The sequence below is a fragment of the Podarcis gaigeae genome (assembly GCF_964106915.1).
Source record: "Podarcis gaigeae genome assembly, chromosome: 12".
Classification (NCBI taxonomy): Eukaryota; Metazoa; Chordata; class Lepidosauria; order Squamata; family Lacertidae; genus Podarcis; species Podarcis gaigeae.
Genome location: NC_139688.1, coordinates 47,016,748 through 47,044,441, shown reverse-complemented (window position 1 = coordinate 47,044,441; position 27,694 = coordinate 47,016,748). Strand labels below are relative to the sequence as shown.

Genomic DNA, 27,694 nt, shown 5'->3' with positions numbered 1-27,694 from the left:
CTCCTGTTTTCCTGGTTCTGACGTCTGCCATACTCACTGCTGTGTTCACAGGGTGATACAAATTTCCTACTGTCTGATCTTGCCTTTGCTAGAAGGCGTCTGTTAGATCAAGGAAAATAATCAGTACCTTCAACTTTTATTTTTGCAAGCAGGGAGAAATGGAGAGGCTAAACTCAAAAAGAAACGGTTGCACAGATAGATCTCACAGGATATGTGGTTTTGTCTTTCAGCAGAATATTTGTTGCAACATCAGCAGGAAGGCCCAATGGGTGTGATGTGGCCAAATGAAACTTCAGGAATTTTTGATTATGTTTGATAGGAAAGAAAGCAAAATAAATAGCGGCAAAATCTACGCTTTGTAACCTGCATGATGATATTTCTTTTTAAAGATTTGGCATCGAACGGCAACAGACTACTGAGGATGTGAAAGAATTAATGCTCCCTTCCTCAGATTTAACAAGAACCAGCTCACTGCTGTCAGTGGGACTACTTTGCTAATAATAATAATAATAATAATAATAATAATAATAATAATAATAAATGTCTGCCACAAATGACTTCAACTGTGTGTGGAAATGAGCGGGTTCCAGTGAAATTGTAGGTGGTTTTATGCATCTAATAACAAGAAACCCTCTTTTGAAAATGAGACTTGATTCAAACAGCATCCCTGAGCCATAGCTGCCAACATTTCCCTTTTTTAAAGGAAAATTCCCTTATTCTGAATAGGATTCCTCGCAAGAAAAGGGAAAAGTTGACAGCTATGCCCTGAGCGATAGTACATCAAGTCCCTGGGATTTTGTGAGGGGAAGTAAAATGGCGGCTTTAGGCCACAACCAGCACTTTCCTGATAAGAGCGCTGTTTGTCTTGCCACTGCGATCCTCCCTGTGGCAACCCTTCCCAAATAAAATGCCTCACACGCACCCACCAGCCACAAAGGTCGGAGGGGTGCTATGGGAGGGCGAGTGCTGTGTCTGCATGATGATAAAACTGGAGTCAGCCCAGTGTGCAAATCTGAGGAGATCCACAGATTGCACCACATGGCCTGCAAGACTTTTGAATTTGCTGTAAACTGAAGGTTTAGCAGGGCAATCCTCCACCAACATAGCTGTGTAACTTAAACTATATCCTAAGTGCTCTGGTGTGTGAGACAAGGGTGGTGGAAACTTTCATTTTGTGTCCTTCCATCAACCCCTGTGGGGTGAATTTTAGTTACACCCAGGGCATTTCTTTTTCATCCGGAACTTGCCGGAACTTCGGTTCTGGCGCCTCTCAGGTGGGCGCCATTGCCATTATAAAGAGAACAAAGGAGGCATTCCTGGTGACTTCTGGCACCTCTTTTTCTAGAAAAAAAAGCACTGGTTACACCTGTATTTTTTGTGTAGTGTACAATTGCTTTGTAGGCAGGATCAATTAATAAAGTGCCAGGGGCGGTTCTACTATGAAACTAATGAAGCTTAAGTTTCAGGGCCGCTAATCCCAGAAGAAACTTTAGTCCACTTTTTATTCTTTTAGGTCTAGTAGACCCAATCTGAGTGTCACAACTCAAATTGTTTATTTTGTTGTTGTTGTATCTATTTCAACAACCCCAAAGTTTGAGAGTCGGTAGCACAGGTGTCGTCAAGGTGTGGCGAACTGCCGAGGAACAACCTTATTGAAGAAGTCAACAGAGATTACCCAGATCTTGTTGCTAGTTGCAAAGGGCCCCCCATAACAGTTCAAGCTTCAGGGACCCCAAAATGGAGGTCCGCCACTGGTACAGGGAGCTCCTCCCCAAACCCAATCCACTCTTTCGCTGGCCCAACACACACCTTTTCTGCGCTTCGCACTGAGGTAACTTCTGGCAATTTCTTCTGCCTTCCCTCAGTTGGGGTAAGTAGATACACCATGGTAAGGAATTTTTTTATATATATATTTATTGAGGTTTTACAAAAAACAAAAGTTTACAGAATGAAATAAACAAAAAACATATAAGAAGGAAAAAATAAGAAAAAGAAAAATACAAAAATTAAAAAATGAGGATTACAAGATAAAAATAAAAATTAAAAAGAAATCAATTTTTAAGTATCTTTAAACTCATTTGCTTGTTTCATTGACCTCCTCACACCTCCCCTTTTTGTATTCCCATTTACATAATCAAATCAGCAAATCCTTGCCCTCTTTCATTTATCTTAACTCTGAATCTTAACATATTATTATATATTTTCATATATTATCAATCCATTTTTGCATATTCTTGTTAACTTTGTTGCTAATGCATATTATTTTCAATCCAACATCATTTAACATTCATTAATTTTACAATATTTCTGCAGATAGTCTTTAAATTTCTTCCAATCTTCTTCCACCAGCTCTTCTCCCAGGTCTCGGATTCTGCCAGTCATTTCCGCCAATTCCATATAGTCCATCACCTTCATCTGCCACTCTTCCAGAGTGGGTAAATCTTGTGTCTTCCCATGGTAAGGAATTTGTGTTGGCTTAAGGTCATCTTCTATTTCTTTATTTCGTTCTTTTATTTATATTTTATACATTTATTAACATTGTACACATTCTTTTTATTTTTTTTAAAAATATTTTGACAAAGTAATAATCATAAGTAAATAAGAAGAAAAATGTGCACCCCACCACCGAGACCATTCCGTTGTAACTATCCAACCTTAATGTATTTTTAATATTTGTTGGAAGCCGCCCAGAGTGGCCGGAGAAACCCAGCCAGATGGGTGGGGTATAAATAATAATAAATTATTATTATTATTACTTGTGGCTTAAGGTCATTTTAACGGGGGGTGGGACAGGAGAGATGCCACAATCTACCTTCTCCCAACCTCTATATTTTGGCACTAGGATTGCATTGTAAAGCTGCAGTCCTAATCCCATAGAATAAGCCCCAACAATTTCAATTCAACGTACTTCTGGTGGTCTTCATGTTCAGAGCATAAGCAAATCCTGCCTGGATGATGTCAAAGTTTCATATAGTTCACCGTTCTGTTTCCAATGTGGACTTTCCAGATCATTCTGTAAAATTTCTGTGTCTGTCAATCTGCTCATCTTTCTTTCTTTCTTTCTTTCTTTCTTTCTTTCTTTCTTTCTTTCTTTCATCTATCTATGTGAAAATATATTCAGTCGATCTGTCCGTCTGCCCTGGCCCTTTCCTGTTTTTGCTTCTTTGTGTAAGAAAAGTGTAGTTTCATGCATGTCATTCCACAGACCTGGGTAATTCCACCCTCCCACCAAATACAGTACCAGACCAACTTGGGAGGTTTCTCTGTTCCTTCTGTGAGTTGCTGTTTGCATTGTGTTCCCAGCAGCACTTGAGTGACACCTTGTGGTTGATCATAAACATTTCAACAATGGCTCTTTCTTTTCCAGTCAATCAGAAGTGCTTTCAATAAGTGTGCATGGTGGGAACACTGTTTGAAGGGTTACTGCTTCCATGTGTACATGCAGCAACTCCCTGTGGACATTCTATTGAATGAAGATATGTCCTAGCTAGAACTGGTACTACCCCATATTCCTTGAATGACTCTTAAAGGTAACAGCAGCGATAAGGCAGCTGTGCCCTTCAGATGCTGTTGGACCCCAACTCCCATGAACCTCAACCAGCATGGCCATTGGTGATGCATGATGGGAGTTGGAGTCCAACAACATCTAGGGGATCATAGCTGGGTTACAGCTTTAATGCATCTTAGGGATAGGTGTGTGTGTGTGTTTTGGTTCCCCATATTTTAATCCAAAGAGGATGTATTTTTATATGCCTTGCAGGGGGTTGGACTAGATGATCCTTGGGGTACCTTCCAGCTCTCCAATTATATGATTCTATGAAACATTACACCATGGTCCAGATAAGCAATGAGCAACAGCACATTGAGTACAGAAAATCGCAATAATGCCAATAGTAATAGTAGTAGTCGTAATTTTTATACCCTGTCCATCTGGCTTGGTTGCCCCTGCCACTCTGGGAGGCTTATTATGTTTATAAAAACATAATAAAACATGAAAATATTGTCCTGAGAAAGATCTAACTGTGTTGTGATATTTACAGGAAATTAGGGATTTCATTTTTCGCTAAACGTTCCAAGTTAAGGAAATACCTTTTAATATATAGCTGAACTGAACCTCAGGGAAAAGTTACAGGGAAACATTGTATAGGAATAAGAATGGATTTTCTACTGGTGTTCTTTTTACTTCTACTGCCAGTCATTTTTTTGACAATGGGCTATATAACTTGGCTCTTTGACTAATCTTCCTAGAACAACCACAGTGTCTCAATCTTTTGAATGACTGCTCCAGACAGGTTTCATTTTATTTTTTCCATCCTTCCCCCCTAAGAAGTGTACTAAAGTAATTAGTTTAGTTTCAAGACCTTTTCTTTTTCTCTTATCACCTGGAAAAGAATACAGTATCTCTGCATATAAGGAGGTATGGGAGATTGCATAGAAGTTTTAATTTCCTGCAAGCAATATTTCATGGTGTGCTGGCAGGCTTAGCTGTGTTTGATCTGTTGGTGAATATATATTTTTTATTAAGGCACTGCAAGAAGCATAGATCTAACTTTGCCATTGTACTGAGGTGTATTAGAGGAATGACATTTATAACCTGGGAGGTTCTGAAGTGTTATAAGGTCATAAAATAGGTGAAGAGAAGAGAACCACTATATTGTGGGTGTGTAGGCAGTGTGAGTGTGCAGCTAACATCCCAGTTATCTAGAGAGGCTTTGTAAAGTGACACAAAGATTGATAGAGATGGGAAATTGTCATCTATAATTTAATCTACTGAATCTATTTTGAAAAGTTGTTTGTTCATTATGCATTTGGACACCTCTTTTAAGATATCTTCACCAAATTTTGTGTGATGGTTCCTGAGATCAAGGAGCAAGTTTTCATCTAGTCATGGCTACATCTGGGCACAATTTTGAATCCAGATGGCAGACTGAATATTTTAAAAATGTACTGATCGATGGCAAAACTACACTGCTTATTTTGGTTTCTTTAAACTCAAATTCTCTAGTAATGTAGCTGCTAGTGTGTAATTCAAGTTTTGGAGCCTGATACTCATTTTTGAAATAAATGCCAAGGGCATTTGAAGTCAAAAGCATTGTAGGGATAAAACAGAGACAAGCAGCTTGCTGCTCTATAGCCTCATGTGACCTTTGGTCCGATTCCATCTGGTGTTAAGAATGGAATATGGGGAAAGTGGGCGAGAGAGAAACATAATGGACCTACCCATCTTTGGCACTGGGCTTCACACTTTTGACTCTGGCATCACCAGTTTGTGGTGGGCACCAAGAAGAAGAAGGAAGGGACTGGGCACGAAGAAGAAGAAGAAGAAGAAGAAGAAGAGGAAGAAGGAGGAGGAGGAGGAGGAGGAGACGACGTTTTTATACCCCCACCCATTCAGCTGGGTTTCCCCAGCCACTCTGGGCGGCTCCCAACAGATTAAAAACAGAATAAAGGTTGCTCTCTCCTGTAATACATTATTGAAAGCAGTTCACCCTCACAAAGCTACAATTCCCAGGGTTCCTAGGAATGAAGGATTGATAATTAAACCACTCTGAGAATCATAGCACTGTGAGACGCCTCCTAACAACTCTCAGCACCTTTTACAAACTATAGATTCCAGAATTCATTTTGAAAAGCCATGACTGTCAAAGTGGTATAGGATTGTTTTAAATGCATAGCATGGGTATAGCCAGTGTCTTTCTTACAACTACTTAGGCTGCAATCTGATACCTTCCTACCCGGGAGTAAGAAGTTACTTCTGAGCATACATAGCCTTGCCCTGTTACTGAGTTTCTGTTTGAGATGACGTTTGAACCCACACTGCACAACTGCAGTTCTGTTAGGTAGGTAGAAAACATATCTTTATTTTTCTTTTCTCCAGTTAGAAAGAGTTCTCTGATCAATCATCTCTTTAAAGAGAGAAACCTTGGGCTTCTGAAACATAGTGTATACTTTCATGTGTAAGCAATTGTTCAACATCGCACATGAAAACGGCTGGTGCTAAATTGAAGTGCTCAGCTAGTGCCATTTTCTGCCTCTCAGCTCACCCAAAGCTCTTGCAAAACGGAATCTGTCACCTCAAGTGCTCTTGCTTGTGGAAAGCTTCTATTCACCAAGGACGCCATCCACGCACAATGAGATCATGGGATGAAAAAAAAGCCACATCCAGGGAAACTAGTTCAAAGGCTTCCTACAGCTTACTGGAGAAGAGCTATAGCTCAGTGGCAGATAATTTGCTTTGCATACAGATGGTCCTGGGTTCAATACAATGTTTTCTTTTGCTCATAGCTCTTGATTCAAGCAATAATATGCTTTTGTGGCTCTTCAAATCAAAGCTTCTTTCAAGATCTTAAAGGTTTATCCCCCCATTTGGGGCATTGCTGCTTAGAATATGTTGGCATCAGTCTGTCTTGAGAGACAATGGTTTGTACCTCTGGGGATGAAGTCAAGCCACTATGTTAGCAGGACCAAAGTGACCTCCTTGGGGCACAAGCCTGGGCAGTGTGTATGGAGATCATGGGCTGCCCTTGCTGATGTGGTTGAAAGGAAAGCAGAGCAAGACGTTTGGCACCAGCTTGGCTGCAGGAGTTGTTGGAAGGAGGAATACAAGTTGCCATCCAACCGTCCTAGGGACGCCACTTCAGATTTGTTCAGCATTTAGTCGTTAGCCATTTCTTCTCTTGAAGATATCCTGCAAGGCAGCAGAGGTTTCAGATCACAGTTTTCCTTCTCTCCTACCTGCCCTTCGCTTCCCTCTACAGCATGTACAGGATCCGCCTTCTTGACATTGAACCAACTATTGGTTAAATCCCCGGTGGCAATTACTACCAAGTCAAGTAAAACTATTCCAGCAGTCTCAACGACATTTTATCCACCCACCAGCTTTACTGTGTATCATGGGCACATCTACGACTATTCAGAACAATCTAGTTTTCTTAGGCCATATTGCCAATATGCAGGAAAAGGTCACACTACCAGGTTCAGCGTCCACTGATGAAGGGTGTGGGCTGCCCATTCATATAGTACATAAAGCAGGTGGCACCACGGGAAGGTAAATTTAACCCATACCATGGAAGGCTTGGAGGACACACAAGCCAGGAAGATGATATTGCTGGACTACAACTTATACCAGCCCCAGCCAGAATGGCAAATAGGGATGATGGGAGTTGGAATCCAATGTCTGAAGGGTCACAGGTTCCCCCATCCCTGGACTAAACCACATTTAGCCACACTATCCGCAGACACTCTTTGATTGAACAGGTGGGAGAAAAGCAACTGCAAGATTTTTGGCATTGAACAATGAGCCCCTTGTTAATGAATAATACCATGTCCCATTTTAATCTTCTTTTAAGGAAGCTGCTTTTCCCTGCGCAACTGCATTTAAGGCATGCTAATTCTTAATCAGGTCAGCTTTCTGAGACTCCAACATCATATTCCCATATTAAAAATGAATGAAGGAGACAAGATGCTTTTTCTCTCCGGGTTCAGGGAAGACTACCACAGCAACTAAGTCACTCAAGCTTTTAAGTCACTGAAAATAAAAGGGACTGTAAAGGGGAATCTTCTTGCATAATATGTGCCATTTAGTCAGAATTAGGGAAGGGGAGAGAGAAATTCACCTTGGTTCCCACATAAAGGGAAATCTACTTGCACATTCTGAAACAATACGTGCACTGAAACATAGCCATCTTCTCGAAGAAACATAGAATTGTAGACACAGTTAGATAAAGGAAGGAAGTTTCTCAGGTGTGTTTGGCCCCCAAACCCCAGTGAAAGGCTTTTGGGGAAGGACTGAGGCAGAGTAGCAGAGATACCCACATTGCATGCAGAAAGGTTCAGCCCCCAGCATCTCCTGCCTGCCTGAAATATTGGACAGCTGCTGCCAGTCAGTGTGGAAAATACTGAAATAGGGGATCAATGATCTGACTCAGTATAAGGAAGCTTCCTTGGAATACAAAACACGAACTCTCTCTCCATTTCACATCCCATGCTTCCCACCATGCAAATCTTAACATTCTCCTTGTGCCTAATTACAAATTAATTACCAGATGCATGATTAAGCTGTTCATATTTCAGATGCTTAAAAAGCAAGCATGCCCTCCCATTCTCTCTGCTTGAGATCCCAATTGTGCCCTTGGCAGCTCTCAAATGCAATTGACTCAGGGATGGTTCTACAAACACTATTGAATAGATATCTCCAAACAAAGAAAAAAGTAGAGAGCAGGAACACTCCGCACAAAGGTATAATTTAACTGATGCATGAGAGAAAGAGCGTGTGAGAGAGGGAGGGAGAACTTCCCCCCTTTCAGCTGTTCCACTGAAGAAACACGGGTCCTATGCTCATCTCCATTACCCTAGGAATAGGATACCTTAATCTGCAATTACTGTGTTGCCAGATAATTGTAATTGTTGAAGGGTACTCTTGCAATGGAACCACCAAAGAACGACTGTTTCTGTGCTGAATGCTTAAAGCTGTAATCTGAATCACACTTACCTGTAAATCCCATTGGATTCAGTGGGATTTACCTCAGAGCAGGGATGGGGAGAGGTTCAATTCAGTCCACATTTAAAGGTTGTTGTTGTTTAGTCGGTTAGTCGGTCTGACTCTTCGTGACCCCATGGACCAGAGCATGCCAGGCACTCCTGTCTTCCACTGCCTCCCGCAGTTTAGTCAGACTCATGTTTGTGGCTTCGAGAACACCATCCAACCATCTTGTCCTCTGTCGTCCCCTTCTCCTTCTGCCCTCAATCTTTCCCAACATCAGGGTCTTTTCCAGAGAGTCTTCTCTTCTCATGAGGTGGCCAAAGTATTGGAGCCTCAGCTTCACGATCTGTCCTTCCAGTGAGCACTCAGGGCTGATTTCCTTAAGAATGGATATATTTGATCTTCTTGCAGCTTTTGCCCAACGTGAGGCTTGAACCTACAACCGTGTGATTAAAAGTCTCATGCTCTACCAACTGCGCTATCCCATTTTGGAACATTGCCATGCAAAAGAGGCATATTAGGCAATATTCTGTGCAAGCAAGCATTTATTAGGAGAAATCCATTGATTTATTTTCACAAGAATGTTAAAAATAAATAAATCACTGACTGATGTGGACATGTGGAGAGCTGAACTTAAGCGTAAAAAGAGGAAAAACTAAAAATTACAGATTAACCCATCTGTCCTTTTGAGTAACTGTATAGGACTGCGATGTTAAGCCTCTTGTAGCTTTATTGGAGAAGATGAACTGCTTTAATCACTGAGTAGTGGAGAGGTGCTTAAGGACACCCTGTGGGAACATTACAAACCATTTTCCAATAGTTATCAAATACTATGTATCTGATTGCCAGTATTCTTTACTATTGTTCCTTGAGTTTGTGTTGTTTCAATTAGACGACAAAGCTTCCTTTTCTTATTCCCTGCTTTTCAGCAATATGTGTGTGCTTGCATGATGCAGTTGACGTGATGCAGTTTCCTTTTGCTAGGCAAGTAAGAACAAACTGTTATGGCTGTGGTTTTCCTGGGAGGAAAGACTGCTAAAGTGACATCAGACTGTGACCCTAATCCCAGTTATGGACCGCTTCAATCGCAGCTTCTGGCTGGAAGATGCACACTCTTCCAAGCAGATGCCACTGTTGCTATGAAATGACTAAACAGGTAGCAACCTTGAAAACTGCCCTCTTGCCCCCAAAGAAGAGTCAGAATGGGAGGGGGAGGGTTTAGAAAATAGCAACTGCCATTATAATGTGTGGGTGAGGGCAATTGTCTTCACACCCTGCTTTAACCTAGTTGGACACTGCAAGATACGGGATGCTGGTCATGATGAGCTACAGATCAGGCCTGACAAGCACAGCAAATCAGTTCTTGCCCCCATGAAGCAGTTGTTGACAGGGCCTTGCAGAGCCAGGCAGAGGCCCGGGCCAGGTAGATAATGTGCCCCCCCTTTTTACCCTGGGGATAACTGCAGTCGCCCCAGTGCATCCCCTGCGATTGTGAATATGCTGACCGAGGCCCCCTGTGGAATCGGAGGCCCAGGCCAAGTGGCCCATATGCCCCACCCCCCTCTGTCTGGGCCTAGTTGTTGAGACTGAAGGTCCCTGCCTCCCCTCAGCTGCCTAAGTCCCCTCCTCTCAAGCGTGTTTCCCAAGCAACCAGAGACTGTGCCTGCATGCCTGCCTTTGCTCCTCTTGCTTCATGCCTCTCCTGGTTCTGGGAGACCAGGGAGAGGAAAGCTCGTCACAGTGGAGGGGTGGGGGGGAGACACCTGTGACTCTTCACCAGGCTGACTCATCTCTGCTTCTTGGCCTCCCTCCTCCCACTCTCCAACTTCTGCTTCTGGATTTCTCTCTGCCACATGCTCTCTCAGCACACTAAGCCCTGCCACCTCTTCAGTTTCCAAGACTTCCTCCTCTCAGTTTGCTCCCTCTTCTCCCTCTGACGCCTCATCCTCATTCCACCACCAATCCCCGGGCTCTGAGCCTCCTTCTCTTGGGGGTTCCCCAGCTTGTTTCTTCCCCCATTCCTTTGCGTCCAACCGGTCCATGGCAGGTGGGTGGAGCCAGAGACAAAAGTGAGCGGAGCAATGGATGTCAATTTTACCTTTGTACTGTAGGCTACTTTCTACAGCCCTCTCTGCCGTCCAGCTAGGCAAGGAAGAGCCATTATCAGAGTTCAAGGACACATGTCTGCGGGGGGGGGGGGGAATGCTCAAGAAGAGTTGAAGCAATGCTGGCGAGGGGTGTGGCCTGGAGGAATGTAGGGTGGCTGAGGAAGGAATGTGCCCGGGGTCTCTTCCCAAGGGCCAGAGAGAGAGAGGGGGGGGGTCTAGAGGGCCACATATACTCTCTCCAGGCCTGCCTGAAGTTCCCAACCTTGTCATAAGAGGAAAGTCTGGAAACTGGTGGAGATAGTTAGCAGGGCAATCCTGGTGCATTGGCATTCTGAAACCTGTATCATTCAGGTCCCTTTTTTGGGGAAAAAAATGATTGCTCATTATTCTCCTTTCGCTTCAGCTGTCTGCCACCTGTTGCTTCTGTGTTGCGTGTTTATGATTGGTGTTGCAAAATAATCATGCAGAGGGTGCCATGATATACTCGAGCAACAAATGACCCCCTCACCCCTCCGCTTCGAGTCAAGGTGCATAGTGTCCAAGGCCAACCATGGTATTTTGGCACCTGAGGCAGAAAAACCCACAAACTTCTCTCCCCAGCAGTAAAAATACAATGGCAAGTTATAACTGACAATTGGGTGCCTTTGCAGAGGTTTTTCAAACGGGCTTGTTTAGATGTTGCATGTTGCCACCCCATAGGGAGATAAGACTGCAAACCTGTCTTAAACATTTTCACAAAACAGCGTTTCTCTTTCTCATCAGCTGGATCCTGTGCAATGGCTCCTATAATTGCAGTTATAAAACTGTAATCCTCCTCAGAGTGAACATGGTGTTTAGATTTGGGAGTTGGAGGTGGGTGGAGAGGAGAATTGCACCGCGTGCTAGACAGCAAATAGCTGAAGATAAAACACAAAGCCTGCAAAAAATGAAAGATGAATGTGAGATGCCTACAAGCTCTCCAGGGTCTTTTAAGAACAGCCAATGCTGAGCGAAAAGTACTGTTCGTGATTAACGTATTCCTGAAAAGTTATTCAGCACCTCTCTTGCCTTTCTATATTTATTTGACACAAACAAATACTACCTTCCCTCAAGGATTCCTACTACTGAATTCTAACCCAAGACATAATTTATCTAAGATATCTGAAGCCTAACTCCAGATATAATTTATTTATGACATCATAGAATCATAGAGTTGGAGGGGATCCAAGGGTCATCTAGTCCAGCCCCCTACATACATGGCTGTTATGGAGGAAGCCTTGTTGCAGCGGAGGAAATGAAACCCCCAAAGGGGAGAAACACCAAAGGCAACAACCAGCTGGATTAAGGATTTAAGTGCAATACAAAATTAGAAGAATCTTTTTTTAAAAAAAAATGCTAAGAAGTAGTACACAGGATAGCTAAGAACCATTTGGCCTGTCTGACAACCCACAGATATTTCAATTCTTGACTAATAACAATTCAATTTTGGAAGTCCAGAAAATTCAGTGGTGTCTAATATCAATAATGGCTGGCTTCTGGGCCTATTTCCATAAGATCTGAATTTGGAGCCCAACCAAATGTGAATTTCAAATCCCCGCAACGGGGTGAGCTCCCGTTGCTTGGTCCCTGCTTCTGCCAACCTAGCAGTTCGAAAGCACAAAGCGCAAGTAGATAAATAGGTACTGCTCTGGCGGGAAGGTAAACAGCGTTTCCATGCGCTGCTCTGGTTCACCAGAAGTGGCTTAGTCATGCTGGGCACATGACCCGGAAGCTGTACGCCGGCTCCCTCAGCCAGTAAAGCAAGATGAGCGCCACAACCCCAGAGTCGTCTGTGACTGGACCTAATGGTCAGGGGTCCCTTTACCTTTACCTTGTAGTCTTTACAAGTTATTTGCATGTTAATAGTGTGATGGGGTGGCTGGAATGTTGGGACCAAGACCTGGGAGACCAGGGTTCAAATTCCCACTCGGTCATGAAGCTCAGTAGGTGACCTTGGGCCTGTCATCAATTGTCAGACAAACCTACCTCACAGGGTTTTTGTGAGGATAATATGAGAGTTGGGAGAGCCATGCACACTGCCTGGAGCGCCTTGGAGGAAAGGTGGGCTATAAATGCCATAATCAACATAACTGAATGACTAAATGAATGAATTCACAACTGTGGCATCAAGCCTGTAATTTCCCACTGCTGGTAATTGTATCAAGCTCTTCAGGTAGGGCTGGATAGCTCAGTTGGCTGGAGCGTGGTTTTGATAATGCCAATGTTGCAGGTTCGACAGCTGCATATTTCTGCATTGCAGTGGGGTTAAATTAGGTGACCCTCCAACTGATTCTATGAAAAGGTAGCAAACATCCAAAACCTGTAATATTAATGACACATTCACATATCAGTAGTTTTAAGAACTCTTGTGAAAAAGGAGCCTCTGCCCCCCTCAAATAGGGCCTTCCACAAGACTATTTATTTATTCAATGTTCTTCAAATAATCTGGCCAATGGGACGTAGTCCAAACAGTTTGAGGGACCTATTTATGCCCGTGCACATGACCCAGAGCTTCCTCTTTCGACGTGTGCATTTGGAACACCCGCCCACCTCTCCCTACTTTTAGGGCTTTGCGCTTGTCCTTGCTGTGCCGTCGTGTGCCGTCTGTCATTGGGACAGGGGCACGGCAGGAATTTCCCCCACTTGGCTGATTGGCTGTTGCCATTTGGGTTTTGCCTGCCGTGTAGCAAAATTTCACAACTTGTAAGGCTGTGGATAGGCTCTGGTTCAGGTGATAGTGATGGGAGAACGCTCTCGCCATCCCTATGTGAAGGGTATTCCGTTAAAGGAATCCAGGGACTCGATGGTATGGTCAACCCCTGAGAGGGGGTTGTGCCTGTGCCTGAGTCCAGGGGCACATTTGGGTGGCGGAGTTAGCCCGTTCCCGGCTTTCCGCTTATCCAGGTGTTCACCCTTGGCTGACCTATGCTGGAACCCTGGATCAGCGCTCCCTGCATGGCAGGGAGCTAGTCGAACCAGAGCCTATGCAACCAGTCACTTTCTGTAATCAATAAAGTTGTGGCCTAAATTCTGCCAAAAACCAAAATTTGAGTCATGTGTGAATTTATTTGGGGGGGAGGTTTCTGGGTCTGAACACACAATTAAAATGTTATTTGCCTGAAGCCAAAATGACACCAGAGTAGGTCCCTGCCACCACGAATGTCCTCCACAAACCTGTCTGTCATCCATCATATTTCTGAGGACTTTAACAATCCTTCTTGATTGATATTAGACCCATTTCTGTGGAGGTCAGTTTACTACAAAGCTATCTGGCTAGCCACCCGTGGGAAAAACGGTTGATCATAGGTTATAAAATGCAACACAAACAGGACAGTACATTCATGCCCCCGCAAAAGCAGTTTGATTGCAACTGTTTGCCTCTATGAAGATCAAGGATGGTTTAGGCTTCCGCTCATCGACAAAAGAGATCAAAAAGAGATCAAATCCTGAACATGTGCCCACAGAAAAGAGAGAGGGAAACCGTTGTAGGTCTCGGAAATTCAGTGCAAAATAAAAGCATTAACTATGAAAAGATTCTCCAGCAGTTCAGAAGGATGTGAGCGATGCCTTTCTGACCGGTTTTTGTGTTCAGAGGTTTTTCATTGCATTTGTCCTTCAACCCGGCGCTTTAAGAATCAATTCAAATTCTTGAATGTCAAATATCGACATTCCAGGGCCAGCAATAACTGTTCTAACTTAGCCGCAGCTCCTGAACTGTTGAATGCAATGACATGAGAGGAAAGGGAGGGTTTTCATTTTCATGCGCCTTTCTATTTTTATATCTGTGGAATTGTTTCCAACCGGACTGTCACTGGGCAATCTTTACACTGCACAATGTTGTCAAAGGATCTGCCAGTCCTTTTGTTTGCAGCACACTATAATCCAGGAGGTTTTTCAGGCAGCCTTCATTAATATGTAGGCTAATGTATTATAGCCATTTGGAGGGGGGAAGCCAGTGGTGCAAGAAGGCAGGACTTGCGGACAGATATACAGGGTCCCCCCAAAAAACAGGAGCAGAAGGGCCCCTCAATCTGGCAACGAAATTATACGCATTGCCATTTAAAGAGTGTGGGCAGTGTGAGAACATTTAGGTCAGAAGACTGGGGAACCCTTTGCATTGATTCCCCTCAAAACATAACAACAATTTTATTATTTATACCCCACCCATCTGCCTGGTTGTCCCAGGCACTCTGAGTGGCTTCCAACACATATAAAAACATGATACAACAGCAAACATGAAAAACCTCCCAATACACGGCTGCCTTCAGATGTCTTCTAAAAGTTGTATAGTTATTTATCTCCTTGACATCTACTGGGAGGGCATTCCACAGGAAGGGTGCCACCACCGAGAAGACATACCCTCCAACATTTCTCTGATGAAAATAGGGACATCCCATTCCATAATGATAATTTTACTATTTATAATCAACACATCTTACTAGGTTGCCGCAGTCCGGACTGGTTGGACACAGAGGAATGGTGGGAGGAACCAACTGGGGAACCACCAAAAGAAGAAGGCTCAGAGCCTGGGAATTGGTGGTGGGAAACGATGGGTGGTCAGAGGGGGAAGACTGGGAAGAGGATGTGTCAGAAGCTGGAGAGGTTACAGGGTTTAGTGAGCAGGAAGAGTCTGTGGCAGAGAGATGTTCAGAATCAGAAGCTGAAGCAGGAGAGGAGGGAGGCCAAGAGGGAGAGATGGGTCTGGTTGGTGACCCCCCTCCTCCTTTGGTTTCTCAGAACCAGAAGTGGCATGAAAAGGGCAGAGGAGAGGTTGGCATCACGCAGGCACACTCTCTGATTACTAGGGGGAAGCCCTGGAGAAGAGGGAACTTAGATGGCTGTGGGGAGGTGGGAGCTTTCCGTCTTGGCAACTAATCCATGGGGAATGAGTTGCTGTGCTCCTTAGGACTGACATTCCACCAAGTCTGTACTTGCTAATAAAGAGTTTAGCTCCAACTTGCACGGTGTTTACTGCTGGCTCGACAACTACCCTAGGTGAGAGATGGTGTGAGGCCCTTGGATGTCTGAATGCATCCAAACTACCTGAATCCCAACTACTGGTATAATGTTGTCTATATTCGGTTAAAGGCCCTCAATACAATAGAGAAGGAGAAGACATTTTAATTAGATCTTAGATAACAATGAATAGTAAATAATCTACTTAGCCTTTCCCTGCCTGGCTCTGACAGCTTCATGAATAGATTCAGATCTGGAAATGCTTTCTCATCACAAATACGTTGAATAGGCAGGTGACATACTGCTTGATCCCAGAGCTCCTTGTGAGTCATGTGATGCGTGCATGGTGCCTTGGCTGACAATGAAAGCTTTCCAATTGATTCCAGTATCAAACTGGCTTGTGTAGTGATTCAAAAAAATCAAAAAATAAAAAAATAAAATAACTAAACCTCCTTACTTTTCAAAGGGTTGGGAAACTTCAGGCCTGGGGGACATTTTTATACCTAGCCTGTGACCTGGATTTTGGTTCTGCTCAGCTGATTTCATAGTATCTTGGCAAGAATCCTACAAATGAAATCTGATTTCAAAAGGGTGGTTTGGAATTGTTCCACCTCAACCAGTTCTTAATGATGATGATGGTGGTGAGAAAAGCAAAGTTCATGTTGTTGCCACTTGGTGGCAGCCTGTCAATAGCTTTCTGTATATTCAAATAATGCTCTTGTTCAACAAACTCATAACTGCTGGATTCTTGGGGTGTGCGTGCGTTTGTGTGTGTAGAAATAGCAGACTTTAATAGTATACCTCTGAAGTTCATTGACACGTGAGCTATAGGAAATATCCAGAATTAGAAAAAAAAATGGCATCTGAAGAGAACATATACCGCTCAGTAAAACATGAATGTTACACCAAACCTCTCTGTAGTCAGAAGAGAGTATCCAGCACAGTAGTCCTTGCATTATGAAACACTCTCCCAGCAGCGATGAGGCAGATGCCAACACTGTGCGGATTTTGGCGTGCTGTGAAGATGTTTTGATTTCAGCGAGCATTTTAGAAATGTTAATTTTGGGTTAGTCGTGCTTAATGCTCTGACATTTTATCTATGGCGCGTGCCATTCTGAGTGCCCAGGGGAAGCCCACTATAGCATTCCGGTTCTGCTGCATCAGACTCCCGTAATGAAGACCTACGTTGCAAGTAAATAGTAAATAGTGGGATATGTCTGAGCTATGAACTGAGTCCAACTGGGCATACAGTCCTAGAAATAAAATCGTACTGGTTCATACGAAAGCTTCCTTAACCCTGTCACTTCAAAATAATATATATATGAAAGTTGGTGCAAATGTTCTCAGATCCATGTAGAGTAATTTGTGGATGAATCCGAGTTCCCTTCTCCCTCCAGAAGGGAAAAATAACTGAAGAGTAGGCATATGGTATGTCTTTAATGTGATTGGCAGTCCACTGAGGGTAGAGATGGATAAATCTGTCAACTCTGTTTTTTCTCAGTTGCTCTACTTCAAGCTCATCACATTTGCACATCAAGTTGCGATTCTTTTTCAATAAGTCCTCATGAAAAGTCATCTGCATTTTTAGTGTCTTTGTCTCCTAATATGCACATTGTTGGGACGCGGGTGGCGCTGTGGGTTAAAGCCTCAGCACCTAGGACTTGCCGATCGAAAGGTCGGCGGTTCGAATCCCCGCGGCGGGGTGCGCTCCCGTTGCTCGGTCCCAGCGCCTGCCAACCTAGCAGTTCGAAAGCACCCCGGGTGCAAGTAGATAAATAGGGACCGCTTACTAGCGGGAAGGTAAACGGCGTTCCGTGTGCTGCTCTGGCTTGCCAGATGCAGCTTGTCACGCTGGCCACGTGACCCGGAAGTGTCTGCGGACAGCGCTGGCCCCCCGGCCTATAGAGTGAGATGGGCGCACAACCCTAGAGTCTGTCAAGACTGGCCCGTACGGGCAGGGGTACCTTTACCTTTACCTTTTTATGCACATTGTTGCAAGCAATTTTCCTTAATAAAATGCATTCCCGTATGCTCTTTTGGCTAATATATGCATTTATAGACACACCCTCCCCTGATACACACATTTTGGACAGGTTTTTTTTAAAAAATAAATAGAGGAACAGCCTTCCACTATTTGGAAAAAGTCCATTTTGGTTCAAGTCTTGTTTTGGGAGCAATATAGACTAGCACTGTAATGCAAAGTATTTTCATCTGCAAAGTGCACTTGAGCAGTTTCTCATGACACAATTATTAAAATGTATATTAAAATGTGTTTGGGCAACTACAAATCAGGGAAGCTCATATTAAGATGCAAATCAAAGCAAGTTTGTGCCCCATCCCTAACTGAGGGTAATTCTGAAATGGCTGAATATAATTCCCTTAGGATCCTATATCCTGATAAAGGAAGGATATTAACCAATTAAAAACACACACATGGTGCGTGCCAAATTATTCTACTCCTATTCCTACAATGCAGAGGGTTGGACTACATGACCCTTGGGGTCCCTTCCAAGTCTACAATTCTATTGTCTGCATTGACTTTGCTTAGTAAAGTGATGCCCTTAAAGAAGAGGTGTACTGAAATGGACCTGGACCTAAATCAAAATTTATCGGCATCTAAGCTTGCATCATGGATGGAAAACCATCTCTTTTGCTCTTTATCAGATGCCAGCAATGGCATTATAGTTCTGAAGGCTACTGAAAGCTTTTTGTTATGAGGTCCAGAACATTTGTGTACATTGGTTTAGATCTGGAGGCCCAAAGGAGCAACATGCTTCCTCTGACTTTACCTATGTGGCATGTTGGCCAAGCATCTAGGCTACCTTCTCCTGTCATAGCAAGAAAGCAAAGGCTGGCATTGGTTTGTGAGCTCCATTGTTGGATAACCGTAATGTCCCAATCTTCATTGTATCATTAGCAGTAACAGAGGCAAATCTACGGGGTTAATTGCCTTCCTGGAAGTATTGACAGCCCCCCAGGCTGTAGGATAACATGCAGCAGCCATGGTGCTAAATTACTTTATGCTGTAAAAATATTGTCAGAATTAAGTATTAGCACAGTCACTCTTGCCAAAACTTTTGATGACTTTTGGAGGACTGATCCAGCCCACTATTTAAATAGCAAAATGAAATGTGACGTTCAAAACTGACATGTAATCAGCCTTCCTATTTCATGCTGTTGCTATCAGTTTCCTTGTTGCACTGACATTCCAAGAAGAGCTTTCGCTGCCTCAGAAATGTCAGTCATCATCAGAGCTTGTTATATTTTCACCGTAGGTGGTATTTTATCCACAAATAGTCTTATTTCCTTCAAAGAAACCCATCCTCCCCAACTCAGGTCAACATTACTAATCTGGTGACACAATTGGGTTCCCAAACTGTGGCTAATAAGTCATTTTACAAATTTTTATTGTTTTTCAGTTGGGGAGAAATTGGGATTCTCCTCCTGCTTCTACAATGAGAGCTAATGTGCTGCCCCCTCCCCTCGCAGAGCTACAATTCCCAGAACTTACTGGGAAGAGGGATCTACTGTTAACCACTCTGGGAATTGTAGTTCTGTGAGGGGAATGGGAGGGGGTCTCCTAACAACTCACAGCACCTGTAGCAAACTGCACTTCCCAGGATTCTTTGAGGGAAAGCCCTGACTGTTCAAAGCGGTACAATGCTGCTTTGAATGTACAGTGCAGATGGGCTTCTACTTAGACCAGGGGTCAGCAAACTTTTTCAGCAGGGGGCCAGTCCACACCTTGTGAGGGGGCTAGACTATATTTTTTGGGTGGGAAAGGACAAATTCCTATGCCCCACAAATAACCCAGAGATGCATTTTAAATAAAAGCACATATTCTGTTGTTGTTGTTGTTTAGTCGTTTAGTCGTGTCCGTCTCTTCATGACCCCATGGACCAGAGCATGCCAGGCACTCCTGTCTTCCACTGCCTCCTGCAGTTTGGTCAAACTCATGCTGGTAGCTTCAAGAACACTGTCCAACCATCTCGTCCTCTGTCGTCCCCTTCTCCTTGTGCCCTCCATCTTTCCCAACATCAGGGTTTTTTCCAGGGAGTCTTCTCTTCTCAGATGGTGGCCAAAGTACTGGAGCCTCAGCTTCATGATCTGTCCTTCCAGTGAGCACTCAGGGCTGATTTCCTTGCACACTTTCTACTCATGTAAAAACACCATGCAGGCCCCACAAATAACCCAGAGATGCATTTTAAATAAAAGGACACATTCTACTCATGTAAAAACATGCTGATTCCCGGACTGTCCACGGGCCAGATTTAGAAGGAGATTGAACTGGATCTGGCCCCCAGGCCTTAATTTGCCTACCCATGAGTTAGATCTTACCTGAAGGACAGCTTTCAAAGAATATTGTAGACAATCTGGAATAAGTTCCGAGCAGTATGGAAAACAAGTTGTAGCAGGAAACATTGAAGAAACTGGGTAAGTTTTGCCTGGCGAAGAGCAGACTGAAGGGGTATATTGTACAGATATCTGAAGGGCTGTCCCATAACAGCCCACAAGTCAGGGCTTGGTCTCAAGTGCTTAAATTACAGGAAGGTAAATTTTTGGAGCAACTTTTAGGAGCAATTTCATAATGGTAAGAAAAGTTAGACAGTGAAACCCTCCCTGGAGGTTTTCAATCAGAGACTGTTGGGGATGCTCTGGATTTTCAGAGACTAAGGCTTAATCCAGACCATTTAATCCAGACCTGCCTTTGGATTAATAGACAGTATTGAGAATGCTCTGGGTTTTATCTTTGGATTTTCAACACTGAGCAGAGAGTTGGTGATTTACTCTACAATTCTATGAAAAAAGTTGGGGATTTGGGTGTGTGATAATATAAAAATGTGCTGCAGACATCCGTAACCCTGAAGAGGCAACAGACATACACCAGCACATTGGCCTATGAACACAGACCAATCTTAATTGAGTTTTGACCCAGTTTGAACAGCATTCTATGAAATGCGAAATGAATGAAGGAAAGAAGCCGTGCAGGAAATATATTGCATGAATCAGCCAACCAGAAATACCCCTTCCCATATTGCTAAGGAGAATATACAACAGGAGCCTCAGTTCATAGACATTCTTTCATTTGGAGGGGAATAATTTAAACCATCATTTAAAAGATAAACTTGGAAAGCCTTGGGAACAAATATAATCGCAGAGATGATATCCTTTAGAAAATGCACCTATGAGAGTTTGCAAGAAGCAATTAGACCATTTACAGGTGAAGTTGCAAACAGTATGTAAAACAAAGCTTAATTAAAAAACACTGAAATTCTTTTCCCCCCTTTTAAAGCCTCTGTGGGTCAAATCCCAATTTACTTGGGAAATTAAATATGATAAACTGGACCTTGATATGAAAATCTGCCTTATGGGTTCCCTTTTGCAATGTCTTTGCCATCTGGCAGGAAGAATACTTCATCATGAAACATTCATTATAGTTTTTTCCGGCAGCACCTTGAACCCCATTGTGCGAAGCATTGTGCAAGCACAGGGAAAGGGCAAAGCCGTGTTTTGCTCACACACTGACCAAGTTCAATCATATTATTTATTTCCAAAGAAAATGCAAGCATGTGAGAGACACAGTTTGGATGGAGTTGGAAAGGAGACAGAGCCCCCTAATAAGAAAAAGGAGACAGAGCCCCCTAATAAGGCTAATAAGAACAAACCATTATATTTTGAGTGAGGTTCTCAGAAAACCAGGATCTATTATCAGCTACCACTTATATTGCAGTGTCCTAGCAAATGTACAAAAATCAAGTCATTACCTCTTCCCAGATGGAGCTGCATGGTAGGAATGGATGGATCCATCAATTGCATGCTTGTTCATTCATAGGTTTGCTCTATCTCATTTCTGCATTAATCTGTTGGGTTTTTTATTTTTTTAAAAAGGTCATATGAAAACCCACGTTTTAATACCTAATTAAATAGGCATTATATCTCAGTGTACAGATTTCTGAAAATATTTTATCCTAAAATGAGCATAATCTTATGGAGCAACTGGCTGAACTTTTTTTTTTTTAAAAAAATACTGCCTTTTCTGAAAGAGCTCAGGGTGGAATGATGAGGTTCCTGCATCTCGCCCATGAAGTTGGGTGGAAGCATGTGATAAGAGCAAATTTGTGGAAGGCAAGCAGTTCTGGGTCTGGTCAGTGGGTGGCAGACCTTTTCTCAGTTCTGTGAATACTACTCAAGAAGTGTAGGCTGCTTTTCCCATTTTACTGATGGGGGAATTAAGGCAGAAGGAGATTTGCCCAAAGATTTTACCTCCCCCTGGGTTTAAAGATGTGTTTGCAATGCTACAAGAGGAGGTGGAAGGAGGTGGACTACTGGTCAGAAATGACAAGTTCAGCATAGAAGAAACTAGTAAGATGGCTGGTTTGGATCATGGCTCCATTGTGTTGTTTAGTCGTGCCCGACTCTTCATGACCCCATGGACCAGAGCACACCAGGCACGCCTGTCTTCCACTGTCTCCCGCAGTTGGGTCAGACTCATGTTTGTGGCTTCGAGAACACTGTCCAACCATCTCATCCTCTGTCGTCCCCTTCTCCTTGTGCCCTCAATCTTTCCCAACATCAGGGTCTTTTCCATGGAGTCTTCTCTTCTCATGAGGTGGCCAAAGTATTGGAGCCTCAGCTTCATGATCTGTCCTTCCAGTGAGCACTCAGGGCTGATTTCCTTCAGAATGGATAGGTTTGATCTTCTTGCAGTCCATGGGACTCTCAAGAGTCTCCACCAGCACCATAATTCAAAAGCATCAATTCTTCGGCGATCAGCCTTCTTTATGGTCCGGCTCTCACTTCCATACATCACTACTGGGAAAACCATAGCTTTAACTATATGGACCTTTCTTGGCAAGGTGGTGTCTCTGCTTTTTAAGATGCTGATGGCTCCATTAGTAATAGCAAAAGTGAGCATTGAACTTGGGATTCTCAGAAGCAAGCTTCAGTTTCCTTGCTGTTGTGTGTTGTGTTCTCTTGAGTTCAAGCAGCAGGCTTTGTGCTGGGAGGTTTTTGCTGCTTTCAGATTGTTATAGCACCGCCAGTGTGTTCAGGTATCATTTGGTTCAGGTTATGCCACATAAAGTCAGCCATGCATCCTGGCTCTATGCTGACTGATGGAAGCAACATTGTGAGATGCAAAACTTCTGTATGCACTCATTTTGGTATTTTCTGTACCAACGTTATGAACGGTGAGCATCTCTTTGGATTGCTAACAATTCATGGCAAAGTCAGAACAATATTGGCCCATTCATTCATGAGACGTCAAGGCTGATAAGGAGAATCAAGGACACGGAGCAGAACAGCCAAGAAGAGGAGAGGAGCCAAATCAAATCAATGAGTTTCTACTGAATTCCAACAGATAAGTCACTCCTAGCAACTAAGTAGGCAGCCTATTGGTATCTTTGCTCTCTATCTTAATAAACTCCCCCCTTGAAATGGCACCTTACACAGCACAGCAGCTTGAGGCAGGGGCGTAGCATGGGTTTCCGGCACCCAGGGCGGGGCAAGTGTTGCAACCCTTGGTGGACTGGGCAATGGTCAGTCCCTTTCCTGGCCAGCATCTAATCAAGGGAGTCTCTTCTTCCAAACTAGCCCCAACCTGGGAGCAGAGATAAGGCAGAGAAACGTGAAGCCAGGAGCGCCTGTCCTTGCAGCGAGGCACTCTGGGCAATGCAGGTGGCTCTGGCAGTGCTTTCCTGCCTTCTTCTTCCTCCCTTCTCAGTGGACAACCCCCCCCCCCATTCCTCTCGGCTGGCCCCAGAGACGGGGTGTATACAGACGTCCCTTTGCCAGCCACAAGGAGGAGGAGGAGGTGCCGCTGCCCCAGCCCTGAAGGTTCAGCCTGGGCATGGCTTACCTCCTCACAGCTCCAGCCTTGAGTAGGGAGCCTGTTGTGAGGGCACCTGGGTCTGCCCCCTCAGGAATCTGTGCATCCTGGCACCCCATGCTACTGTCAGGAGCTCATCCTACTCTCACGTAGGACCCTGGCAGAGACACATGGCCGATTGGCATGTTCCCTCCTTCCTGGTTGATCGTTCGGGAGCTTCAAAAGCTTTCTTCAGCCCGAGAATCACAGCGACCGATGCCAACAGACATTGGCACACTTAGGGATCCGCAGAGTCTTCGCAGCTTGGGTAACAGACCTCAGCAACTCAGTATTTTGGCTAATCTACTTTATTTACATATAAACACACAGGGAGCACTGCAACATGGCTCCCTCTCTCTCTAACATCAGACAGCAAAGAGAAAAAACAAAGGACAATAGTCCCACTCCAGGAACACAGTAACACAAACATCCTGTCTCCGTCGCTTCCCACTCTGTGGAATCAAAACATACACCGTCCTGTGATAGACAAAAATCCCATGGCTGCAATCATGGAGCAGGAATTCTAACAGCTACGCCACTGGCTTGAGATTCCACCTTTCACTACTAATCCAAAAACTGAATTCATACTATGCGGGATCAACTCTAGAACTGTCTCTGTATACTGTATACTCAACAGAGACTTACATAACTCCAACTGATTCCTCAGGAGTAGAGAATTTGCTTTGCATTCAGAAGGTCCCAGATTCGATCTCTGGCATCTCCATGTGCGGCTAGAAGAGACTCCTGCCTGAAAACAGGGCTGACAATTCTCAGCTAGATGGACCAATGATCTGACTCAGTATAGGGCATGTTCCCATGGTCCAATGACCATTTTTGTGGTTGTTTTTGAATTTATGAGAGCCAGAATGGTGTAGTGATTAGTGTTTTGGGAGGCCAGGATTCATATCACACTCTGCCATCATTCACCAGGTGACCATGGGCCAGTCACTGTCTCTTAGCCTAACCTACCTCACAGGATAGTTGTGAAGATGAGAGGGGGATGGGAAGAACGATGGTGTCCCACACTGAGATCCTTGGAAGAAAGGTGGGATAGAAATGTAATGATAAATAAAATAAGATAATCTGGTGCCAAAAGCAAATCATCCACTCTAGAAAGTGACTTACTTCTATAAGTTCACTCACAGGTTTATTAGTCAACCCAAATAAAGCTGGTTGAATACTATCTTGTTCTGTGTTACTAACGTTCAAATGCTGCTGGCTTAATTTATAACTCGGTGGTGAAATGAATAGTTAATTTGAGGGGAAACGGCTTCATACTTTTTTGCTTATTTGCAGTCTCCAAAATCTCTTGCTTGTAATTCCCTAGTGAGACTGCAAAGCTACAGAAAAGAACTCTAATTGCATCTGATGCTGGAGGTTGAGGTTGAGCAAGAAGACTTCCATCATCTGATTTTAAGGAAAAGAGGTTCTGTCCTCTACTACCCTCTTTTTGCTTTTTCTGGTTTTATCTCTATGCAGTAGATCTCACTCTCCCATTTTGATGTCTCTCTTAGGACTTATCCAAACCTGTTTGTCCCAGCGTTTTCTCCTGGGAAACCCGATCTTTAGCACTGAATCTAAACCATAATTGCTGTATGTTCTATTGCTAAATAGAGCATTTTCCAGGGGAAGAGTTGACGCAAAGGCAAAACCACTCAGACTCGTGCCTCGAAAGCATGAGACAAACAGAAAACCGCTCTGCCCCGTGTTTTCTAGGCATGGGATGAGTAGAGGTGGGGATGAGTCCTCAGTTGAGAGTCACACCATGAAGCTAAATACAGCACCTTGAATGACCTGTTATCAACAACAGAGAGTGACTTGTAACCTGTTTACGGAGTATTCATACCGATTAGTTTTCAGGAAGGTTAGACCATATTTAGCTATTCAATAAGCGTTAATTCTCATTTGTTTGTGGTGAGGTTAGAATACATTGTATTAAAGCACATGTTATCCTACATCTTCCAGTGTATTTCCCCATCAATTTCCTTATCACAAAAGTCCTATATTTGGGGGAAAGTGGGCTTTTTTTTACTGATTAAAAGGTAAAGGTAAAGGACCCCTGACAGTTAAGTCCAGGTGCGAATGACTCTGGGGTTGCGGCACTCATCTCACTTTACTGGCCAAGGGAGCTGATGTTTGTCCGAGATAGTTTTTTCTGGGTCATGTGGCCAGCATGACTAAGCCGCTTCTGGCGAACCAGAGCAGCTCACGGAAACATCGTTTACTTTACCGTCATAGCGGTACCTATTTATCTACTTGCACTGGCGTGCTTTAGAACTGCTAGGTTGGCAGGAGCTGGGACCAAGCAACGGGAGCTCACCCAGTCGCGGGGATTCAAACCGCCGACCTTCCAATCGGCAAGCCCAAAAGGCTCAGTAGTTTAGACCACAGCGCCACCTGTGTCCCTGCACAAAAAAACCACAATGTCCTTTGAGCTGGAAATGAACCAGTGATTATTTAATTTCTATTCCACTTAACTGGTGCCAAATGTATTGCTCTGCTTTCCTTTGGACCATATGAGGGAGACCGAAGGTGTGTGTGTGTGTCTTGTTATTTGGGCAGTCCAGGATCTCAATACACACTGCCCAGGTTGGCACATCAGTGCTGATAACACAGCTGTTTGACTTCACCCCCAGAATAGTACTCCTTTGTCTCTTGAGACAGACGGATGCCAACCACCACCTAATATATTAAGAATATCTCTAAGCTATGTACAGAAAATCTGTGTGCTTGCTTGCTTGATTAACAGCTGTTGGGAACTTCAAGGTCCCTGCTCTCCCTTCTTATGGTCTTTGTACTGGACCTGGAGACTCCAATAGAGAGCATTCCATGTCAAGAATGGCTACTCTATCAAATGACACGGCAGGAGTTACACGGAGAAGGGCCTTTTCACTGGTGGTGCCCATTGTATGCCTTGCTCTTCCGAAACCTGCTTTCTTTTGGCCTGTATTTTGGAGTTTTATAATTTAGGAAGACTTTGGAAGAACTGGTTGACAAGTTTCATCAGTTGCTGACATATGAGTGGATTTTATTTGCTGCTATTCTGTGTTTCTGGTGCACCAGGGTTTACACCAGCGTAATTGGATGCCAGAAGGGATACAATTTATGAGCTTTCTCCATTATCTGCACAGCAGGGGGTGTTTAGTCAACAGTGCAAAGGCTGAGCTGAAGCATTCCCTGCTGGTTACCTGCTTTTGATGGGCAGGCCCAAGGTGAATGGTACTTCCTCAGGCTGCCCACAGCTGTGTCCCATTCAGCTCTCCACACCCAGTTCCAGGTATGGCAGGTTTGTTGTACAAGACCTCCCAACCAACGATAAGTGCACAACTTGAATTAGCCAGCACATGATTGAATCCTGCCTGAAAATAGCAATGATCTGGAAGTGCCCTAGATGTGAGATAGTGAGGACTACTGTGTATTTTGTAATGAATTGTAGGGTTTCTGTTGGTTTATATTGTGGTTGCTGCCTTGATTCCAGAAAAGCAACTCGTAAGTATTGAAGCAGACCAACAAATGTACATGGAATGACAAAGTTTGCTGGAAAAGCCGGCTCTTGTTGAAACTCCCACGATTCAGGGCTTTGATCCATGTTGCACCTTACTTCTGACAGTAGCAGCTTTCCCCATTTGTAGTTTTCCGCTCACTGCATGGAACTAGGATAATAAGAGGCAACGTGGGACATCTCTGCTAGGGAAGGAAAGCAGCTCTGTGGATTAGAGCCTGACTATGACGGCTCCATGCTGGTGCCTGTAGAATCAGCAGCGCCTAGTGCCTGAAATTGCAGAGGTGCTTTTCAAAGCCTCTCTCTTGTTAGGCAAGCCCATAGCAACAGCCTCATTCATGCTAAATGAAACAGCTAAACTCCAAAAATCAAATTCGTTTCTGGTTCCATAGGCACTTCGGTCTAGAGATGGGATAAACAGTTAAAAAATTATTTTTAAAATCCACTTAAAGCTACAGGACAAAAATAAGATGATCTGGGGGAAATTCTGCTTGTGGTGCTTCATCCTTCAGAATATTATAGGCTGGTAACCGAAAACCAGGCATTTCCTGCTATTGTCCTGTATTACAGAATGCTCTTCCCTCATCCATATGTGAAGCAGGAATCATCAGTAGCTTTGGATATTATATTACCCAGGCTTTCCCTGACCAATAATATCAACCCCCTTTTTAAATTTGTTTGAATTCCTTGAAATTTTATTTGTCTTTATATGTTTTGGAGCTACTGTTTTTACTGGGGTACAACATTTACTCTGCCCCAGG

The 27,694-nt window shown here is 43.8% G+C and overlaps 1 protein-coding gene across 3 annotated transcripts in view; it reads left to right on the top strand.

Annotated features, from left to right (window-relative positions):
- Positions 1 to 1,337: 1,337 nt before the first annotated feature.
- The window catches only part of CPNE4 (copine 4), a 276,677-nt gene continuing 250,320 nt past the window's right edge, over positions 1,338 to 27,694 (top strand). For 2 of the 3 annotated variants that reach the window (XM_083705875.1, XM_083705876.1), the window contains exon 1: positions 1,338 to 1,870. The gene's annotated coding sequence lies outside the window, so the exon portion shown is untranslated. The remainder of the gene's footprint in view (positions 1,871 to 27,694) is intronic. The other variant, XM_083705873.1, reaches the window with a different exon arrangement.